The 14,546-nt window shown below is 42.4% G+C and overlaps 1 protein-coding gene across 3 annotated transcripts in view; it reads left to right on the top strand.

Annotated features, from left to right (window-relative positions):
- SLC66A2 (solute carrier family 66 member 2) overlaps positions 1–14,546 on the top strand; it is an 88,555-nt gene that overhangs the window by 70,096 nt on the left and 3,913 nt on the right. The gene's annotated exons all lie outside the window — the stretch shown is intronic.

Raw genomic sequence — 14,546 nt, 5'->3', positions numbered from 1 at the left:
TTTTGTTTTATTTTATTTATATCTTGAAATGCCTTCTGCTTCAAGTTAGATAGTATTGCAGATTGAGCCAATTAGAATGTTACCGGCTTTGTGCATTTCTCTGCATGATTTATCTCCATAAACAGTGGCCAAATGTAGCTCTCTGCCATGCCCATCAGTGGGTGGAGCAGAGGGAGCGGTCTGGGCAAGTCACAGCCATTTATGCTCTAATCGCTGAACACGGGAGGCAAGTCACAGGAAAGAATTCTGTTCCTGGAGCTAACATTGGTGCTCTTTTTTTTTTTTTTCCTTCATATGAAGAACTGAGTTTTGCCCACGAAAGCTTGTGTCCTAATACATTTGTTGGTCTCTAAGATGCCACAGGACTGCTTGTGATCAGAGGGCTCTCTGTGTGCCCTTGGGATAAATTGCTTAGCCAGTCTCTGGTTTAGTCAGGCTTGCCAAGTGGAGAGGGGGCAAAGGGGCGAGTTGTACAGGGGCCCAGAGCTCTACCCACTGCCACTGCTACTTTGGCAGCAGCCGCAGTGGCCAGAGCTCTGGGCTCCTTTGAAATGCCTTAGCAGCGCTGCTCCGCTCAGCTGGGAGAGGGAGGGACCCAACACCGTGGTGTGAGTGGCACTAAGGGCTGACTACCCTAGGCCCCATCGCTTCTGGGGTGTGGAGCCAGGACCCCTCCCACCTGGCCACAGATCTTGCAGTGGCTGTCAGCCTCGCTGAGCTTAGTTTACCCACGTGTGAAATGGGTTTAACGTTGGTCTACTTCACTGGGGTGTTTGAGGCTCATCGGTTACATCCATACAGCAACTTTCAATCAGTGCATTTAAGGTGCTCTGCAAAATGGTGTCTATTATTACAGCATCCAAAGGACGTTTTGTAACATAGTCTGCAAGATCCTTCAGTGCCATAGACTAATTTTCTGCAATGGGGCAAAGAGGATCACTTTTTAAGAACTAAGATATTTATAAAAACAGATGTTATGTAGGAGTGTTCTATAGCCTGTGTGAGCAAAACTAATTCAATCTGGGGCATTTTGTTATCTGAAGAGTGAGCCACAGGATAGTTACCTAGTCTGTGTTCCTATGTGTACACCACAGCACTATGTGAATAATTGATTTTTCAGTTCACTGGCTGTAGCGACAAATCAAGAAAACTTTTAGTGAACTACAAAGTCTTTAGTTGAACTATGTCTATCTTGTCTTTTTGATGCAACGAAGTGTTTTGTTCAGCCAGAACAAAATGTTTTCACTTTGATTTTGAGATTTCATTTATTTTTCATTTTTTAAAAACCAAATTGAAGTAAACGTTGGCATAAAATATTTTAATTTCTTTTGGAAAGGGAGAATTTTTTTTAGTTTCCTTTTACAAAAACAATCAATCAAATTCATCATGAATTCACAAACCTGAATCTGCATTTTTCAGAGGAAATCTGTACCCTGAATTAGTACACTAACAGATGGTGCTGAACACCTTTGCAACAGCCCACTAGGTACTAGTAGTAATAATAATTAATAAAGACACTGAAAATCATGGGATTACATAAAATAGATGTAATCCACTGACATAATTATTACTCCTCCTTATATTCGTGTTTTGTAGCTGCATAAATATATACAAATATAAAAACATTTGACACAACTATTGAGAAGTGCATCTCTCAATTATCTTGCTTAACAAGTAGAAAGCAGCCTTTACTCTGGAACATCTTTCTCAATGAACCCTGTTGGGCCTGAGAGTTGCATGGGTTTTCAAATAGCTACAGCTTCCAAACCCCACACATGACGCTATCCATTACTCACAGATATAGTTTCAGCCTAACTCTGAAATTCCAAAATAAGCTCTTAATCTTTCTTCTTCCTCAAGTTTCCTGTTCGCTGTGTTCCAGTCAAGGGCTGGAGATATGGTTCCCTGTGGAAACTGCTACTTTAGTGTCAGACAAATTGTTATTAAATGACATAATGCTCTCCATCCTAGAGGCTCCGCACCTGGGGTGAAAACTCTAACTTAGATTCCCAACTGGTTGTGCACTATGTATACTGCTGATCCTGCAAAAAAAACTCTAGATATTTGCTCATGCAAATAGCCCCTGCTACTGGTATGTGCACACTTGACTTCCAGAACCTTTGGAAGTGTGGCTTTTGTTGATGGTTTAACTGTGTGTGTGTGTGTGTGTGTGTGTGTGTGTGTGTTTAGGAAATAGTTGGTTAGCATCTGTCCTGACACTTTTAAAAAATGCAAGTGCTTCAGTAGGGTCTTCACATATTTTTCATTTCTTGCACTTTTAAAAACAGCACACCATTTAGGTTTCATGGCCTGTTGCCTTTGCATCCTTGTCAAAGGCAGGTCAGTCGCTCTGGCAGGAATGTCACTGGTGTGTACACTTGACATTTTTGTATGGAGACCGCCTGTAGTAGAGCTGTTTTGCAGAGCTGGAAAATATGAGCTAAACATTTTTCAAAGTGTGGATGATGGAACCAAATGTGAAAGTTTGTGTCTTGCTCCAAATATGCTAATGTAAACAGATTGCAACAGTTAGCAACTGTAAAAGATGGTGAGAAAATATTTTGCAAACACGTCTGTGCAGAAATATATTCAGTGATTGACTTTTTATGTACCCTATTCCTGACAAATCTATATATCTAGCAGATATTACTGATTTTATCCTACTAGTGCTGCTGTTCGAATTAAAAACAGAATAATTTTTACAGATGTGGAACTGAGGCACTGAGCTATTAAATGACTTTCCCAAAGTCACATGGGGGATCTGTGTAACCGAGATGGGGTTTGAATCCAGTTTTGCCAAAATTCTATTCTGGTGAAGAGGGAAAGAAATGTGCAATTTTAATTGGCTCCTTATGAATTATATGATTTTATATAGGGAGTTAATTTCAAATGCACTCTTCCCTAAGAGTGAAGTTCTGGCCACACACAAGTTGGAGCAAAGCTTCCAGTGACATAAATAGGGTCAGGACTGCACCTTAAATGTGCCAATATAAGATGATATTTGTATAGCAAACCACCATTGCTGTGGATCTTAAAATGTTTCCTCAAATTGTTCAAGATTTATGAACTATTTATGAAAAAGATTTGTGAACAATTTGAGGAAACATTTTAATTCATCTGTAATTAATCTTAATTTATTTTGATTTTTTAAATTGATCTGTAATTGATCTTAAGATCGTCCTCTGGGCACACTATAGACTCATCCCAAAAATCTGGGGTTTTAGTCTGTGCCTAACTTCGGATTTTTTGTACGACTTTGGGCTAGCCACTTAATCACCAGACTCAATTTCTCTGCGAATAGGATGAGATGAATGCAGCGTCCACACTGGCATTTGCTACTGGAAGTATGTCAGTAGAGGACTTGTGGTGTTGGGGGAGGTTTTATTTTGGCAACAGCAAATCTGGGTTTTGTTGGCAGGAATTATATTTGGATGTGGACACCTGTATTAAACCTGTATTAAAACAAAGATGCATTTTGCCAGCTTTGTAGGGTAGGCCAGGCTAGCTATATCTGTACCTGAAAAACCTAATGTAGACATGGGTTGTACCTGCCCAAAAGGGTTTTTGCCACGATAACCTGTTTTGTTCATGAAACTGGTATAAGGTATAGGGACAATATCACTTTATTAGTTGCCATGAGTTTAGTCTACAATCAAAGGTTTTTCTGTGCTCACCTGGCCTACTATTTGTCTCAAACAGGTTTTGCTAACGTTTATAGTGCACTTTGAGACTATCGGTGGTCAGACACTCGTCTGAGGATATGCCTGCGCTACAGTCATGGTAGTGGCACTGGCGTGCCCCTGCAGCTGTGTTGCTGTAGAGGTCCTCTGTGTAGCTGCCCTGTGTTGATGGAGGAGAGCTCTCCCACCAGCATAATTAAACCAACCCCAATGAACAGCAACAGCAAGGTCAGCAGGAGAGCATCACCCCCTGATGCAATGCCGTTCTTACTGCAGCTTTTGTTGGTGAAACTTGCGGGAGTCGCACCTCTGACTGACAAAAGTGCTAATGTAGACATAGCAGAACCCTTGCAAAAGTTGATGAGAAAGTTGCAAGTCACAGAAATGTTGTTGATTTACACAGCGAGCAGCATTTCAAGTGATAAATGTTATCTGTCTGCCAGTTATTGGAAATGTACTTTAGGACTTTGAGTCGCTTGTCTGTGCACAGAATAAAATTAGCACTACGCTCATGACTCGACCAAGGGTGTAACTACAGCCCGGCAACACGTAGCTGCTGTTTTTATTGACGTGTGCTGCTATGTGTGGTCATGTCAGTGTGGAATTTCACAACGGAAGTCATTGTCTCATGTCTGAGCCTCTTCACATCCTCCAGCTGTTGGATATTTTTAGTTTTGTGTATTACCTGCCTGTGCAGAGTGCTAACACAGATGTGAGAAAATCAAAGGAACAAGTGAAAACAAGGACTGTTAGAGCTTTCCTTTGGGGTAGATTTATGCCAAGTACCTACCAAAATTCTGCAGACTGTGGTTCTGCCTGCAGTCGGCTTTGTAACTGACAGTTTGATGGATCAGATTTTAAGGCTAATAAATTTAGGGGGCAGGACAAGGGAACTAGAATTTGTGCCTAAACTTTATTTAGAAGTTCATGTTTCTTTTGGGGAGTGGAGGAAGAGAAAGGTGTGTGATGAACAAGGGACTGCTCAGAACAGGGTAAAAACAGAATCGTGCACAGAAGGGGTGACTGCAGGCCCATGCAGTTGGGCTGCGGAGAGTTGGAATGAAGACAGGGCAAACGTTAAGCTCTGTCGGAGTTACTTCTGAATAAAGAGTTCTGGGACCAAATATGGGAGAAAACTTCCTAATAGCAAGATTGGCTAGAGAGGTGGGTGTCAGCCCAGGAGCTGCTTGCAGCCCAATGAGCACACACTTGAGACCCATGTGATGTCCTCAGGGCCATGCAAGTAAGTACAGTCTTCCCCCACCTTATGAGAGTAATTCGTTCCTGAAAAAACCCTCTTAGGGTGAATTCTCTTAAGTCAAAAACGTAATTACCATTAATTTCAATGTGAAAAAATGTTGTGTTCCTGAGCCCCAAAATTTACGCCCATTTATGCTAAAACAACACTAAATCCCATCAAAATGAACACAATTACTTCAACAGTTAACATTAGTTATCATAGCACAACCTAACAAGGCATTTTCCCTTCATTAATTACTCTGTAATATGGCTGTTTGCCTGCTTTCAGGGGGCTGTCCCAGGTGCAGAGACAGGGCTGCGAGGGGAAAGGAAATTGAAGAGCGCCTGGGAGTGGGGCTCCGGGAAACCGCCGCTGGGCACTGCAGAGAGATGTGCCGGGCGGGATGCAGCTCCGGGCAGCCGTTGCAATGGCCTTTCTCTCACTGCAGGGGCGGCCGCGTCCCGCTGAGGCGCGTGAAATCCAAATCAGTCCTTGGAGATGCGAAGAAATGCCTCATAAACCGAAGTCGGGGTATTAAATGAAACTCCTCGTAAAGTTGAATTCTCGTAACCCGAATGGGCGTATCTTGGGGTATGACTGCAGTATATACATCAGAGTTGGGCAACCTGTGCCCCACATGCTGCATGCAACCTATAGGGGTTCTATGTGTGGGCTGCAAGATGTATTGTTTACCATTGTCCATGCTGCAGATTCTGCTGATTTTTTTTTTTTTCCTTGGGCATAGGTTCCCCCTTTCCTCCCGCTGGTATTACTAAAGTGATACGCACATAAAGCAAGGGCACGTGAAGTGAGGTGTAAGATGACTGCACACAACATGGATTGGGAGAGTCCTATGCTCCCTCTGCATCCAATCCAAGTGCTGCTATGGTTCAATCAACATGCCCCACAAATTTTAGGTCCCCTATCCTGGGAGACTGTTTTGGTTACAACACTCTTGCAGCCCACTCGTTAGCCGGTTGCTCGTCGCTGATCGATATGGGATGGCTGCAACCCGCGTGCCATACAGAGAGCTGCATATGGATCTCTCAGTGGTAAATAAGTTGAGAACTACTGGGTGAGACTGTGGAATAGCTTCCCAAGCGAAGCAGTGGAAAAAATTCTTTTTAGGATATCTAAAACTCTTCTGGCGGCTGAAAAAATCTTTTTTTACAGAACAGTCCTTTATTGTCTGGTTGTAGACAAGTGATCTGATAGATATCTTTCCAATTCTCATTTTGGAAAGTAATAATTTCATATTGCACTATAAGCACACAGTGCTACAACAAAGTAAAAATAAAACTCTTTCCTAGGAAAAATGCATCTAGTTTTCCAGCACACTATTTTTTTAATCAAGTAAGTTGTATGAAAATCTGTATCAAATATGCTTTCACTGGTGCAGAACTGCACTGTCTCAGGGATTTCTTTTATGCTGGCATATTCAAATTAGTATTTGGCAATGCCCTCAGAAAGAGGTATTGTCTAATGTCTCTCAAGTGATAAAAGCACATAGTCTTCTGAGAATGATTTCAGTAGCATAATAAATAGCTATCTTATGTTTTTAAGAGTAAATCATAACAGAAAAAAATTTCAGCAGATTCCCTCATTTATGGACAGTTCAAATTTTAGGGAGACTTGATATAAAATGACTGTTAGTAAATTAGCAACTTCTGGTAACAAGATCGTTTGTAAGAAAGCCCTCTTTTAGGAGGTTTGCGGTCTCTGGATTCCATGGTAATGATTTATATTGATGGGAAACGTTCTATTTGTTGTAAGTCGGATTCAGCCTCTGGCACTACCATCTATTTCAGAGCAACTCCTGGATCCTTTCCTTCACTGGGTATATCTATTGTTTCAGAAACTTAGGTTGCCATTTATCTTTTTCTAGCTAACCAGTTGTGCTGTGGCATGGATCACCGCTCTTTTTCTGGCTTTCTCCCTCTCATGCCTAACTAATGTGACTGCTTTGTCTTGGAGCAGTATGGTTATAATGCTTTTCTAATTGATTGTCTGATGGTTGTGTGGGTCTGGGCCTGTTCTGCCCAGTTCTCCAGTCCAGCTTTCAAACATTATAGTAATGACAAGAGGAGACTTATCTGCATCAAAATTGAATGGCATTTTGTCATGAATAGCCCAGAGTACAGCTTTGTTAACAGTTGAGCTGCTGAGTTTGGGGAGAATTCAAACATCAGTAACTTGTAGTTTGAAATACGGATTCTGTGTGGAAGTGAACTTCTGCAGCTTGTGTGTAAACCTCCTTGGTGTGTATTGGTGGTCTCACTGGCCTACTTCTAGATTGGGTGTATATGCCTCAGGTATTCTTGCACGAAAGGACTGGTTTGGGGGTACCTTACATCATCTTCCTTGAAATAGAAAAGAGCTATAGAAAAGATCTGTAGAATAACCTTAGATGAGCACCAAAAATAAGATAGTTTAAAAAAATTGTTCAGTGGAAGCCTCCCTAGCTGACAAGATTCTGCTGCTTTTTTCATTCCAGTCAGACAAGAAGCAATCTGTCCATGATATCTCCTTTTCAGCAATACGAATATGTAAAAAAAATATCTGCGCATCCATTAGAATTCTTCTCCACTTCACAAGGCTAGTGTGCAAAATTCAGAATGTATATACTAAAACTTCCTTTTCGTACAGGGAAACCTTGAAATGACTCATTATGTCAAGGATAATCTAGATGCAAAGCTCTGAATGGTCTCAAGGCATGCAGAAGCCCCTGTGATTTCGAATGGAAGTGCAGTGTGCAGCAAGTGGAATAGTTACACACCAGCGTTAGAAGAAGATTATTAAGGTTTCCAAGTCAAGCACTCAACCTGCAGTCTGGCCTTTTTCCTAACTTTTTATTGGGCATCTTTAATTCGGCCCACTCGTGCCTATACATTATGATACAATCTTTCCTAACGTGGTGGCGTACTGTTTTACAGAGGAACAAAACAGAAACTCCATGTGGCAGCATATTGAGACCCTCGTGGATCATCAGCATGATTGGAACCCTTAGATGCGTTCCACAGATCTCTTCCACTTGAGCTAGCAGTGGGACTGATAGCAGCAGTAGGTGGTTGTCCTCCAGGTGCACCAGTACTAAAGGAGGATGGGAGGCAGAGACTTTTTTCACAATCTTCGGTCTCTCCTGGTGAAGCTGTTCCATTGTGTATAAATAACTGGAAAGTCATTGCAACAGGGGTACTGGACCCTGCATCTCATGTCCCAGGCTGCTTCCTTAACCTCCAGCTGACAGTGCCATTCTCTCTTGCTAGCCCAGTAACTCATGAACTACTCCATAGCTCAGTGGTTAGCTCAGCTGTCAGGTGTGTTGGAGACCCCTGTTCAAATCCTTTCTCCATCTCGGGCAGAGAAGGTTACTGAGCCAGGAGCTCCAACCTCTCAGGTAAGAGCTGTAGTCACCAGGGATCTTGAGCTCCTTTCTGGAGCAGCAACCACAGACTTGTCTGCTCCTGACCTACAAGAATGATGCCTCATTCCCCAGCCCCCACCCCTCCAACCCATCTCTGTCATTTCTCTCTCATCCTGGCTGCTGACCTTCCCAGTCTCCATTCCTCAGGCTTCTCTTTCCAGTCCCAATGTCCTTACCCAGCTGGATGTACTGAGTCTCGCTCTCAGTCCCCTTTGGCGCCTCATGTGATCTATTTTCTCGCTGGATTTCATTTCTAGTCTCCCTCCTCAGACGCCTCAGCCACTCTGTCTTCTCCTCCCTGGTCCCTTGTCCCAGTCTCTCTTCCCAGCCACAACTCAGCCCCGTGTCAGATTTTCTTTCCTCCTTCTCTTCCCCCACATGGGGTTCCTACTCCCAGTCTGCTTTCTAGCTAGTTCCAGTGGCCTTTCTCCTGTCCCCAACTTCTCATCTGACCGATGTCTTCCTCACACCTGCACAGCCAACTGGCTCCCATCCCCTTCACTTTGTCTCCCTCACTGTCTCCTCTTCCCACTCTGGACTTCCCACTCCTCTGGTTCCCAGTCTCTTTGTCTGACCATTCCCAGCCTGCCCTTCCCTCCCAAGCTATGAGTCCCCTGGCTAAAACAGTCCTGGCCTCCTTGGTCTCTTTGTCCCCTATCCCAACCTACTCCCTTCCAGGTATACGACAAGACCAGCTTTGCCCTGTAGCCCTGGGCTGGATCATCCTCAGCCACTCTGTGGGGATGGTGCCTGCACAGTTGGTCAGCACTGGGAGCAGAGGGGCTCAAGGATGCTTACCGAGAATGGGATTTTCAGAGATTCTAGCTGTTAAGATCTGGCACATTTGTGGTGAGCACACATGAGTTGAGGGGTTTTGGTTTGGTTTGGTTTTATGTCCCCCCCGCCCCCCAGAGTCTTGTAACTTGGCCAGATTTGGGCAAGACTTTCACCAGCATGGCAAAAAGCACATTCCTGTCCACAAACACTTGCCCCAGCCAAATTTCAATTCCCTGCTCAAAAGCCTGGGGGCACTCGAATGTTTCAAAGCAAGAGTTTCAAGAATGTTTTCAACATGGGCGAAACAGTGTAGTTGCATCCAGCCTTGTTCTCAAAATGGCTGAATTGTTGTAGCTGACATTTCCCAAAAGCACTCAGCTTGAGGCAGCAACCCCGCATGGAAAATTACATCCCAGATGGGTACCATTTGGTAAAATCCAGTAATACAAAATCTTCTGAGAATGAGGTTGCTGTTAAAGTGGAAACTATTAGGTAACCTCAACAATAAGTGGTGCTACCAGCCCATCTGTAATACTGTAAATATAGGTGGGGATGATTAGGGAGAACTTGTGTGGTTGCTAATTTGTGCAGGGTGGCTTGGTCATTTTCTGGACTTCATGGCCTAGATGCATTTGTGAAATTAGGTTTCTCACAATTATTGGCTTGTTTTCTTAATAATTTTTTTCATAGCAAGGTGTTTTTTTTAAAACCAGAGCTCCATGATTAACATACAGATTTTCTCCTGGTGTAATGTCCCAACTAATATACTTTTAAGCTACATTCTTCTTAACACTGAATATTTGGCCTGTGTGCCAGTAAACATCCTGGGCACAATCCCCTTTCCTTGAGCATTTGACACTCCATTAAAATTACTGGGGCTCTTCAGTGTGTAAGGAATTCAGGATCACATGCCAGATTAGCAAACCAGCCTTGCAAACAACAAGGTCATAAAGTATTTCTTACTGAATGCTCACAGTCCAGTTTGTCCAACCCTCATGGTTCATGTGACTGTTAGATCTGCATTGCCATTGCCACATATGCTTTGCATCGTACGTTGTATTTGTCCAAAACGTTTTTGCCTTTGGCTGTCGTTCTGTTGCACAGAGATTAAACTCCCTCTGGCTTATAGCTTTCTGATAATGTATATTTCCCCTGCAAATTCCCCACTCTCCTGAGTATCAGCAGTCCTGGCTATTTTTAAATAGTCCTCTTTTCTGAAAGGAGATTATTTGGTTTTTTTTTCTCTTGCTTAACAACTGGTAAAGAAAGAGGTGTCCCAGGTTTTATCCTAAAATCTCTGGGACATCTTTTAATTGGATTCATCCAAACAATTAAGGTATCATAATACCCGACTCAGCTGGACAGACACACACTTGTTAAGTCTGGGATGGTTTATACTGAGCAGACAAGCAAAACTCTAAAGCAACAGATTCACAATTAAATCATGTCTCCACAACCAGCTGCACAGCAAACATCCATCTGCTTATTATCATCAGGAGTCATTTTGGCTGTCTGCAAACAAAGTATTCTAATTTATTGCGCTCCTGTATGTCTTATTCAAGATGTTCAGATTTGTTTGTGCTTTAAAAAATCTGCACATGCAACTGTGTGCAAAACATGTTCTGTAACCTGGCTCAGTCCTATGGATGGTGGTATTTGTAACGCAGGAGGGCTGGGCTTTCAGTAAAACAGAAGGCATGAAGGAACATTTTTTTTTCCTGTTGCTGTTTCTGCACAATTTTTGATTGACCCAGTCATTTGTTATTATGTATTGAATCATATGTGCAGCTTACAGCTTCACACATGCAGTCCCTGGGTGGCTTCATAATATGTAGACTGTTAATGATCTATATTTTATGATCCCAGTCATCTGACATGGGGTATGTTGCAAAAGGCTTATACTTCCTGTTACACAATGGGCCAGTATCTTTTGACTCCCTTGTCCACTATTACAGTAAGAACTCGAATGTGGAGTGCAGGATTTGAGGGAGGTATATTTGTATCCACAATACAAATTAATCCATCTGGATTTCCCCTCAGCCCCTTTGAATGTTTAGGAAATGAACAGTGGGCCCTGTTCTTTCTCTACGGTATGTGCCTGGTGGCATTGAATGAATTACAGTCAAGTCTGGCAAACCTCAATCATGCTTCATGCTGACATTTCATCTAGGAGCTGTATAATCGCTCTGACAATACCAAACAGTAGTTCTGTAGCACTTTAAAGACTAACACTATAATTTATTAAGTGATGAGCTTTATGGCACAGACCCATTTCAGATCTCAAAATTTTTCCAGATCTAAAGTGGGTCTGTTTCAAGAAAGCTCATCACCTCATAATTTATTTCATTAGTTTTTAAAGTGCTCTAGGACTGCTGTCTGCATCTTCGCAAAACAAAACAGCAGTCCTATAGCACTTTAAAGACTAACGAAATAAATTATTAGGTGATGAGCTTTCTTGAGAGAGATCCCCTTCAGACCTGGAAAATTTTTCAGATCTGAAGGGGATCTGTCCCATAAAGCTCATCACCTAATAAATTATATTGTTAGTCTTTAAAGTGCTACAGGACTGCTGTTTTGTTTTGCGAAGATGCAGAGTAACACAGCTACCTCTCTGTGACTAGCTCTGACAATGTAACTGTGAACTCTACAGCTTTTATTTAGTATTACTAATCTGCCCTTTTTAAAAGCTCTCCAAATACGATATATGAAGACCATAACCAGTTTTCATAAGCTCATTGGTCACATCTTTGACTGTCATTACTGAGGGGGTGACAAGAAAAATCTTATGTGTTTTAAAGTCTATTTCTGTTTCTGAGTCTCCTGAAAGCTTGAATTGGAGCACCAGATATGCCCCAAAAGTGAGAGGCAAGTAGGGAAGGGCCAAAGGCACAGCCAAATAAAATCAGGAGATAGTGAGCGAAGGGTTTAGACACTGGCACGGATATAAGCCATGGGAGCAAACCCCCTTGATAGAGTTTTAACCTTGCTATAAAGAGCTGGAGATGCATGCATTGCTTTTTTGTGTGTACCGTTAGACTACCTATTTTTGACTGGAGGGCAGTGTTTCTTAAACTGTGTTCTGCGGAACACTGGTGTTCCATGAGCAACTCACAGGTGTGCCACGAGCGTTTGGAAAAATACACTGACAGTATACCTGGGGTGGTCAGCCTGTGGCTCTCGAGCCACATGCAGCTCTTCGAGCAATAAATGTAGCTGTGTGCCAGGAGTGCAAACCGCTGCTCCATGCACGCACCCCAGCACTTGGAGGGAGAAGCATGCAGCAGCAGCAGCTCTGGTGACTCCCAGGCTTTGGGTTAGAGTAGGGAAGGGAGGGGCTGGGGTGCCTGGCTCTGGGGGGAAGGGTAGGTTCACTGAGTTAGAACCAGGGGGAGGCTGGGATTGCCTGGCCCTGGGGGAGGGCACTGAGCCATGTATTATATATTTATTTTTATCTGTCTAGATATGTACTACACTGTACTGTACTATACTATACTATACATTTAGACAGATAAAATATATATAATGGGTGGCTCTTTGCAGTCTATTCACAGCTATTTTGGCTCTTAGTTTCTAACTGATTGGCCACTCCTGTGTACATCTCCTGTTGTTAAAACCCAATACAGTGTTACTTCTTCATTGCTGTGATACTTGATTAAATTACTTCATTTTGATTTTGCTGTACATGTTGCTGTTTTTTTTTTTTTTAAAGAAAATTTTAATGGACGTTCCACATAAAAAAATTATTTGGTGTTCCATGGTCTCAAAAAGTTTAAGAAACACTGCTCTAGAGCACACATTGCCTGGTGTGATGTACAAAAAATCAATTCTTCACAGCTGATTTAAAGTGACTAGGGGTGTGTGTGTGTGAGGGAGAGAAAGTAATGCAGTGGAGGCCATAAACATTGCAGTGAATTGATTGAAGTCTGTCTGATGTTCACCACATTACTTAATTTCATGTGCAACATAATCAGTGTGTGTAATTCACTTTCACAGGATGGCAGCAAATCAAATATCAGAACTTGATTTTTAGAAGGAGTTACATAACTTTTTGATTACCATCTGTAGGTAAGAAGGTAACAAAATTGCAGCATATAGGAGGTCAGGAAGCAATTTCCCACTCTTGACTATAGTGCTGATTTGAGTTAAGTGTCTTGTGTGGACTTGATGGTAGCCTTTTGCTGCAGAATCAGGTGCTAACCACTGTTCACACAGGTAGGTCAATGCTGTCATGGTCTGATAAAGTTGATCCTATGTCACAATTCCAGTTCTTTCAATCTGTAATTAGGCCCCTTGCTACCACTTGTCTTCCTAGAGCTAAAGGCCTGTCTGTGCCTCCCAGTTGTCAGGCTCTGACTCTACCTGTCATGGATCATACAAGCTCTCCCCTCACTGCCTACAGAGGCTCTACTATCCCTCTGCAGTTGAGTGCCACTATCACTAAAACCCATAAGCCCATCCCAAGTGTCTCCTTACCAGGTGCCTTCAGAAAAGATCACAGCTCCACTTAACACACAACACTTAAGTGTGTTTATAGTGAAAACAAGTATAAATGTATTTAACAAAGAATAGAGATTTGACAAATAGCAAGTAAAAGTATTGGAAACAAATGGTAAAATAAAATTGGAACAGACTTCACTAACAAGCTGTTCCTGTCTAAGGAAGTTTAGCTCACCCTAGATCTTTAAAGCATTTCCCAGCCTGCCTGGCTGTGACCATCTTTTCATAAGACAGAACATGCTAACTGTTTGTCTCCTAGGTGAAGGATCTAGTGTACTCAGTATTCCCAAAACAAAAAAGCAGCCTTGTAGCACTTCAAAGACTAATAAAATAATTTATTAGGTGGTGATCCTTCTACCTCCCAAATCCATCAGTTATGCTTGAAACCGCCATAATGATTTTGCTTTTTCCTCCTGTTGAATTCAGACATCCAGACTGCAGCTCTCCAGAAGAGGTCTGCTGGTTGGGAGCATTCTCTCAAAATCCCTGTACACCTTGTTCCATGAGGAAGGAATGCCTCAACAGAGGGGGTTTTCTGACATTTGGCCCCGTGTGGATGGGCCAAATGTTGGAAAAGCCTCTCTCAACAGAACTGTCAGCAAAACATACTCAAACGCATTGCACAATTTACTTATCTTTTGGTGATAGTTTTTGGAAGTCTAGACACAGCCAGAGAGAGAAGTATTTTTTCCCTCCTATTTGTTTATCATCTTCCGGAGATCTGCCTGAACTCATGTACCTTCAGAACATAATTTTCAGTACAGATGCATCATTCTTTAAACAAATGAGCATATATACATTTTGCAGGGAGTATGATGACCAGAGGACTCTTGATAGAAAATTCACGTCACTGTTGGTCAGCTAATTATGAGTACATTTGGCCCAGGGGATCCTGTTAAATCGCCACACACACACCGTATGTCCTCTT

Source organism: Carettochelys insculpta, chromosome 2 (genome assembly GCF_033958435.1).
Source record: "Carettochelys insculpta isolate YL-2023 chromosome 2, ASM3395843v1, whole genome shotgun sequence".
In the NCBI taxonomy this organism is placed as follows: Eukaryota; Metazoa; Chordata; order Testudines; family Carettochelyidae; genus Carettochelys; species Carettochelys insculpta.
This window is presented reverse-complemented; position numbering and strand designations above follow the sequence as displayed.